This window comes from Henckelia pumila, chromosome 4 (genome assembly GCF_033568475.1).
Source record: "Henckelia pumila isolate YLH828 chromosome 4, ASM3356847v2, whole genome shotgun sequence".
NCBI classification, from domain to species: domain Eukaryota; kingdom Viridiplantae; phylum Streptophyta; class Magnoliopsida; order Lamiales; family Gesneriaceae; genus Henckelia; species Henckelia pumila.
The window spans coordinates 142,319,819-142,326,673 of NC_133123.1; positions in this window are offsets into that span (position 1 = coordinate 142,319,819).

Sequence of the window (6,855 nt, forward strand, 5' to 3'; positions counted from 1 at the left end):
GACTCGAGCCCAGTCTGAGGAGAAGCAGATGGACGAAGAAGAGACCATGGAGAGGCCGAAAAGTTCAGAAGTTATGGAAGATGTGCGGGTTGAAAATTCCTCCAAGGCAAGTAAGAAAGATGCTTTAGCTCAGATGCCGAGATATGCAAAGTTTCTGAAAGATTTGCTGAAAAATAAAAAGAAGCTGAATGATCTTACGCAAGTCACAATGAAGGAGGAGTGCTCGGCGGTGTTGCAAAAGAAGCTTCCAACAAAATCTCAGGATCCAGGGAGTTTTTCTATACCCTGTCATATTGGAAGTTTGTCTTTTGAGAATGTGTTGTGTGATCTTGGGTCGAGCATTAATTTAATGCCTTATTCTATTGCTCGAAAATTAGGAGTTGAAAATATAGAACCTGCTACTATCTCTCTTAAATTTGCTGATGGTTCTATTAAATATCCGAGAGGGATCGTAGAGAATGTCCTAGTCAAGATAGAACACTTTATATACCCTGTAGATTTTGTTATTCTTGACATGGATGAGGACTGTAAGGTTCCACTGATTTTAGGGCGTCCTTTTCTTGCTGCTAGTAGAGCCCTAGTTGATGTTGAGAAGGGAGAGTTGGTTCTGAGATTGAATGATGAGCAAGTTGTTTTTAAAATTTTTAAGTCGGCTACCGATAGCCTAACTGTCAAATCTTGCTCTCATGTTAATTTTATTGATGTAATTTATGCTGATGTTGGTAAATGTCTGCAGGTGCAGTTGTCTGCAGGAATTAATCCCTTGCACAAGTTCTTTAATGATGTAGCATGCAAGTGCAGGACTGATTCGAGTTTTTCACAGACGGTGGATAAACCACCTTGAATTTCGCCACTCAAAGAGGAGTATAGTCGGGCTATAGACTATAAATTTAGCGCTGGCTGGGAGGCAACCCAGTGTTTTTTATTATTATTATTATGTTTTTGGTTTTTATTTTTGTTTTTATTTGGTTATTGTTTCTTTCCCATGCCAGTTGGTCGTGCTCGCCGATAATCTAGACTGCTGATACCGTCCCAGAGGATTTTGTCAAGAAGGAAGAGGATGCATCGAAAACCAGAGGAGTGTTATTGTTGTTTTCATTGTGTTTTTGTTTTTCTTGAATTTTGTTTATTGTTCTAAGCATTGAGGGCAATGCTTTGGATAAGTATGGGGGGTAGATTAGTTTTGTTTGTGTTGGTGTTTGCATTCATTTGGTATAGTCTATTGCATATAGTTTGTATTCATGAATTTCATTATGTTTTGTGTTTATGTTGTCTTGCATGAGTTGGATGAGTCATAATAGCCAATGATGATGAAGTTTATTTGAAAAAAATGAATTTTTGAAAAAAAATTTTTTGCTCTTAACTTGACATGAGAAACTGTAGGTTGAACTGTGAATATTTATAAGCACTAATGTTAGACCAGTGGACTGTAACAAAAGATTTGATGAAGTTTTTGTCTGTTTGACCATTGCACGACAATAGGTGGTTTGTGAATCTTGATTGTGTACTATGAATTTTGATGAGGCTCTAGTTTACACTTATGATCTTGGGCGCACCTAGAGAAAAAAAAAAGAAGAGTTTTATACAATTCTATTCGGGCCTTGAAAGGATTAAAATCCTATAAAAGATTAAATTTAAGGCTAAGTATGCGGGTTAAATGGGATTGATGCTCCATCCGGGCTATAGATGAGGGGATTAGAAAGAAAAAATAGAATGATTTTTCATATCCTATCCAGTTGTAGCTAAGTTAGCGGGTAATTATTGGGGCTAATGCAATACCGGGTGCAAAATCCGGAGGTGTGTAATTCGTTATCTCAAGGGAGGTGGGTATGTCTAGAGATCGTTGGAATGAATGGACACTTGAAAAGTGAAACTTGCACTGATTTGTCATAGGTCGCTAAGCAGATTTGAGACGAATTCGGTCTAAGTTGTATGAAACTGGAATGACATTTCACACACACACGTTGTAAGTAAAACCGAAAGTGTATTATGAAAAATTGAGAGCATGTCTGTGATTTTTGTTGGTAATTGAACTTCTCAAAGGCTGTGCACATTCATGACTTGTCCTTACTTATGTTTTTGTTTGCATTTTGTTTTTGCATATCTTGCTCGAGGGCGAGCAAGGTTTAAGTATGGGGGTGTTGATAAGTGCATTTTGTATGCATTATTTCATGTTATTTTTATGTCTATTTTGTTTGCATTCATATTATTTTTATGTATTTTTATGTGTTTTAGTGCATGTGTGTGTATTTCACTTCCCCGGTTAATTTTGTAGGAAATTGGATTTTTGAAGAGCGAATAACAGAGCAGCCTTGACATAAAAATCATATTTAATTTTTGAGAGATCCAAATCCGATCTCCACCAGTCAGATTAAAGTTCAAGATGTTTTGAAGCTGCAGTCCAAGTTTGAGGTCAATCCGACGGCTAGATCTTAAGATATGAATTTTTCAAAATCGTCGCTCGGAGCAAAAAAAAAGTTGCGCTGTTGGTGGGAGTTTAGCGCCTCAAGGGGCGCTAACGCGCTAAGAAGGTGAGGAATAGCGCATGAGGGAGCGCTAACGCGCTAAGAAGGTGAGCAATCGCGCTGAGGAGGAAGCTATCGCGCATGTTCAGCAAGAATAGAGCGCGCGCGCGCGAGATAAAAGCTCGCGCGCGCGCAAGAGGAATTTCCAGAGAATTTTGAGAAGAACGCGCGCGGGCGAGCTTTTATCTCGCGCGCGCGCGAGAGAGGAAACCTGAGTCTCTGTATTTTAATGAAGCGCGCGCGCGAGGACTCCAAGGCGCACGCGCGCGTGTTGACGGGCCAGAAAATTCCGAAAATTATATTTCAACTAGGAAATTAATTTTTAAGGCTTTCCAAACACTATAAATAGGAGTTTTTATTATTTTACAAGGGTTCCACAATTTTTCTGAGTTGGAGACGGAGGCAGAGACGGCTACACGCTTGGGAGAAGAATTCTTTTCTTTTCTCTTTTCTTTTATTTTTCTTTTATCAATTCATGATTAAAACTTGGTTTTGAATTATGAATTGTGAGTAGTTTTTCTTTTTCGATCAAGGCCAGGTGATTGGGCCAGACAATTTATGTAGAAAACTCGTTTGTTTATTTGAGATTTTTAGACTTGATTTGATTTTATTAATTATCGAATTTATATTTGTCTTACAAATTTCTTGGCCAGTTATTTGTTTGCTTGTTAATCGATTCCAAGTCGACAGAGGAGGTCTCGATTTTGATCACTTCGATAATCAACATAGTGTAAAACTGACTAGAAATAGAATTCGGTTTCATTATGCGGTTTAGGTTTTTATTGAATTTTCACAGCAATTATGCATTCAAATTTGATTAGAATTACGAAAGATTAGTTCATCAATATTTGAATAGGTTTGATTGTTCTAGAAATAGTCCTTCGAACAAATTAGGAAAATTCCCGTGAATTACGATTAAGTCTGATATCTTAAATTGACTTCTTGTTACACGAATTGTCTGGTACCTACGTGTGTCCTTGATCGAAGTTTTTCCCAAATTTTAAGTAATCCAAAGTTTTCTGCTGCGTTTCTATTTAATTTAATTTTATTTGCAATTTTATTCATTAGTTTAAAATCTGAAATCATCCTTTTTCATTAGTCTAGATTAAATAGAAATAAATAGATTTTGGTAATCATTTTTGTACAGTCCCTGTGGGTTCGACACTTGGACCTTTGTCCACTATATTATTACTTGACCTGGTACGCTTGCCAGTTGAATTTATTCACACCGATTAACGCGGTCAAGTTTTTGGCGCCGTTGCCGGGGACTGTTTGATATCAAAATTTTTATTTTTCTTGAGATTAGACTTTTTTTATTTATTTGCTTTCTGAATTTTTTTTTTATTTGTGTTGTCAGGTACTCATCTTCTAGTGCATGCGTCGATCTAGACTATTCAAAAATCTTCTACCACTCGATTTGGAGATAGAACGCACACTTAGCAGGATTCGGAGAGCTAGGAAATATCTTAATTTGGAGCTTGATTCTGAGTCTGAGGAAGAGATGGCTGACGAAGTTGACAACCGCACTGTTTGGGATCTTATTAGGCCTCCGGTTGAAGGTTATGGATCCAGCATCGTTCGCCCCGCTGTTGAGGCGAACAGCTTTGAGCTTAAACCCTCCACTATTCAGATGATCCAACTTCAAGCACGGTTTGGAGGCACTTCTACTGAAGATCCTTACGCTCATCTGGAGCGATTCCTGTCGATCTGCGACACCTTCAAAGTCAATGGGGTAACCTCTGATGCAGTGAGACTGCGGTTATTCCCCTTCTCATTACAGTGCGAAGCCTTGGAGTGGCTTGATGACCTGCCGACTGGTTCTATTACTACTTGGACGGGACTTGTCCAAGAATTCTTAAAGAAATATTTCCCTCCTACGAAGATGGCTAAGTTATTCTCTGATATTATATCATTCAAGCAAAAGGAGGGAGAATCTCTACATGCGGCGTGGACTAGGTTCAAAAAGATGTTGAGGACATGTCCTCAACATAATCTTACTCAAAGCCAGCAGACCCAGACGTTCTACAACGGAGCCGATCAGTCGGTTCGATCTATGCTGGATGCTGCTGCCAATGGATGTCTATTCAGGAAAACGCCAGCTGATGCGAGGGAGATCATAGGCAATATGGCAGAGAGTAACATTGGATGGCCGGATGTAAAGAAGGAAAAGAAGGCTGGAATTCTGGAGGTCGATGCTTTGATGGCCCTGAACGCTAAGATCGACTCTCTAACACATCAAGTGGCACTCATGAAAACAGCGCCAGCACAAGGGAATCTGAAAGAAGATCAGCAGTTGTTTGAAGTTGATGCGGTAAATTTTATGGGAAATCAAGGACGGCAGCCGTACAACTCCTGCAACACAACACTTATAATCAGAACTGGCAGTCCAAGCAAGAGGAGAAGAAGCCGAGCTTCGAGGAAATAATGATGAAATATGTGGCGGGTACTGAGGCTCGTTTACAAAATCAAGAAGCTATGATGCAGAGGTTGGAAAATCAGATGAGTCAAATCGCAACCCAACTCTCTACTCGTCCTACTGGAGCGTTGCCTAGCAACACTGAACCAAATCCAAGAGGCGTGAATGCTATTATGGTCGTGACTCGAGCACAGTCTGAGGAGAAGCAGATGGACGAAGAAGAGACCATGGAGAGGCCGAAAAGTTCAGAAGTTATGGAAGATGTGCGGGTTGAAAATTCCTCCAAGGCAAGTAAGAAAGATGCTTTAGCTCAGATGCCGAGATATGCAAAGTTTCTGAAAGATTTGCTGAAAAATAAAAAGAAGCTGAATGATCTTACGCAAGTCACAATGAAGGAGGAGTGCTCGGCGGTGTTGCAAAAGAAGCTTCCAACAAAATCTCAGGATCCAGGGAGTTTTTCTATACCCTGTCATATTGGAAGTTTGTCTTTTGAGAATGTGTTGTGTGATCTTGGGTCGAGCATTAATTTAATGTCTTATTCTATTGCTCGAAAATTAGGAGTTAAAAATATAGAACCTGCTACTATCTCTCTTAAATTTGCTGATGGTTCTATTAAATATCCGAGAGGGATCGTAGAGAATGTCCTAGTCAAGATAGAACACTTTATATACCCTGTATATTTTGTTATTCTTGACATGGATGAGGACTGTGAGGTTCCACTGATTTTAGGGCGTCCTTTTCTTGCTGCTAGTAGAGCCCTAGTTGATGTTGAGAAGGGAGAGTTGGTTCTGAGATTGAATGATGAGCAAGTTGTTTTTAAAATGTTTAAGTCGGCTACCGATAGCCTAACTGTCAAATCTTGCTCTCATGTTAATTTTATTGATGTAATTTATGCTGATGTTGGTAAATGTCTGCAGGTGCAGTTGTCTGCAGGAATTAATCCCTTGCACAAGTTCTTTAATGATGTAGCATGCAAGTGCAGGACTGATTCGAGTTTTTCACAGACGGTGGATAAACCACCTTGAATTTCTCCACTCAAAGAGGAGTATAGTCGGGCTATAGACTATAAATTTAGCGCTGGCTGGGAGGCAACCCAGTGTTTTTTATTATTATTATTATGTTTTTGGTTTTTATTTTTGTTTTTATTTGGTTATTGTTTCTTTCCCATGCCATTTGGTCGTGCTCGCCGATAATCTAGACTGCTGATACCGTCCCAGAGGATTTTGTCAAGAAGGAAGAGGATGCATCGAAAACCAGGGGAGTGTTATTGTTGTTTTCATTGTGTTTTTGTTTTTCTTGCATTTTGTTTATTGTTCTAAGAATTGAGGGCAATGCTTTAGATAAGTATGGGGGGTAGATTAGTTTTGTTTGTGTTGGTGTTTGCATTCATTTGGTATAGTCTATTGCATATAGTTTGTATTCATGCATTTCATTATGTTTTGTATTTATGTTGTCTTGCATGAGTTGGATGAGTCATAATAGCCAATGATGATGAAGTTTATTTGAAAAAAATGAATTTTTGAAAAAAAAATTTTTGCTCTTAACTTGACATGAGAAACTGTAGGTTGAACTGTGAATATTTATAAGCACTAATGTTAGACCAGTGGACTGTAACAAAAGATTTGATGAAGTTTTTGTCTGTTTGACCATTGCACGGCAATAGGTGGTTTGTGAATCTTGATTGTGTACTATGAATTTTGATGAGGCTCTAGTTTACACTTATGATCTTGGGCGCACCTAGAGAAAAAAAAAAAAGAAGAGTTTTATACAATTCCATCCGGGCCTTGAAAGGATTAAAATCCTATAAAAGATTAAATTTAAGGCTAAGTATGCGGGTTAAATGGGATTGATGCTCCATCCGGGCTATAGATGAGGGGATTAGAAAGAAAAAATAGAATGATTTTTCATATCCTA